We start from the raw sequence: 1,865 nt of genomic DNA, 5'->3' as shown, positions 1-1,865 counted from the left end.
TTATCAGAGCTACCGCCAAAAGAGAGATCAGTGCATCAGTGAGGTCTCCCCTGTTTGCTTGCAGGCTGCTTGCAGGCTTGCTCCTAAGATACAGGTTGAGCCAGTAAAACACTGTGTTGGAAGAATCTCTCTGTCTCTGTTCCTGGAGTTGGAGCCTATGTTCCACACTGATACAGACTAACCATCTGGGATTTACAAAAGATTCCTATCTGGCACAGTTGAATTTGGTTTATGCCAAGGCCGCCCCCACCCCACCCCCTCACCTTTGACCAGCCAGCTCTTTTCTTTCATCTTGCAAATGTCACATCAGAAAAGGTTCAAGAATATTTGAACCTTTCTTTTGATCAGGGTCAGAAGTTGTTTCAGGGGATGTAAAGGGTTTACTATTTGTTGGGTAGTTTCTTCCTATAAAACTACCTGAATTTAAAATATTAAAATAAAAACTAAGAAAGTAGTAGGCCTTGGAGTGAAATAAATGCAGGCCTGCACCAATAGTTACTAAGATTTCTACTGCAGTGGTTTCTTTAAATAGATTTTTAGTGACATTCCTTTTGTTCCTGTCCAGGGAGCATCTCAAAATATTTGAATCAGCATAATTCACAGCCTTCCATTCTCCTCCCCCACATCACTCTGAGGAATACTAAGGGCCATTACTCCTCTCTGAGCAGCAGCAAGCACCAGGAAGATGTGCGCTACCCTTCCCCATGGCTGCTCCTTCTGTGCCGTGGCTCAACCAGGTTCCCGGCACAGCCTGGTTTGCCCTGGGTGAGTGGGCAGTACACTGTCTGCCAGGCAAGAGCTGGGAGCAGGAAGTGGCTGAATGTGTCCATCAGGAAAGCAGGTTGAGAACAGGTTGCCTGCCTAGGTTTACCTATTTGAAAAGCCTCTGAGGAACAGCTAAAAGGAAATACATCTAGGGAACAGGAAGGTGATTGTCTGGAAAACCTAATGAACAGCCTTGGGTAGCTGATTGAAAGAGGAGGCGGTGGATAACGGAGGAGCGATTGATCACTGGGAGTGGAGGTTCCTTTGTCTGTGAGGGGCTCCATTTCTGCAGGGATGCTGAGGGGTGCCCTCCACAGGGCACACATACCCAGCTTCCCAGCATCAGGCCTCTGTGCTCACCACTCCTCAGGTGCTGGGCAGAGGATCCTCTGCTTGAGGCCTGAGAGCCTCTCCACTGACTTCCAAAGGCTGGTGAATTCAGCTGGGCGGCCAAACTAGACTGTGGTGTCAGGGGGAAGGTGTGGACTTTGAGGTCAGGTGGTCTTGGATTGGGCCCCTCCCTCTGGGACATCCTTGGATAAGCTAATCAGCCTCTCTGAGCCTCTGCCCCCTCATTCATAAAATAACCGTAATTAGTCCTATCTTGAAGGGTGTGTGTGAGTGACTTGAAAATACTTTATCTGAACATGTTCCTGTCAGTGCCTGATACTTGACAGTTCCTCTAAGGTTTTTCCCCCTCTCCTTCTCTCCTCCTGTCTACCCTGTCTCCCTTCTTCCCTCCTCTGGATTACTTTGTCCCTCTGCCTCACTCCTCCTTTCATGTCAGTAACTAAAAGTTAATTGTGTTCTTAATATATTTTCTTTGTAGTTTCCAAGCAATTCCTCTTATATTTTGCAGCGTATTGTTTTGGGGGCAGTGTGTTGGTGGCAGAGGGCTTAAACAAATACACATTACTCCCCCACATATCTCTCCCCGACATATGCATCTATGCATTCAAGTCCTTGACCATTCAGTATTTTCCTTGGTTCTGTGGAAGGCACCATTCCAGGTGCTAAGGTGCAAAGAAACATACGTCAAGATTTCCTCTCATTTCCAATGCCTATGAAATTTTTAATAAAATATACTTAGGAAAAAAAAA

Source organism: Galeopterus variegatus, unplaced genomic scaffold (assembly GCF_000696425.1).
Source record: "Galeopterus variegatus unplaced genomic scaffold, G_variegatus-3.0.2 Scaffold6007, whole genome shotgun sequence".
In the NCBI taxonomy this organism is placed as follows: domain Eukaryota; kingdom Metazoa; phylum Chordata; class Mammalia; order Dermoptera; family Cynocephalidae; genus Galeopterus; species Galeopterus variegatus.
The sequence above is the reverse complement of the archived record's forward strand: the minus strand, read 5'-3'. Positions refer to the sequence as shown.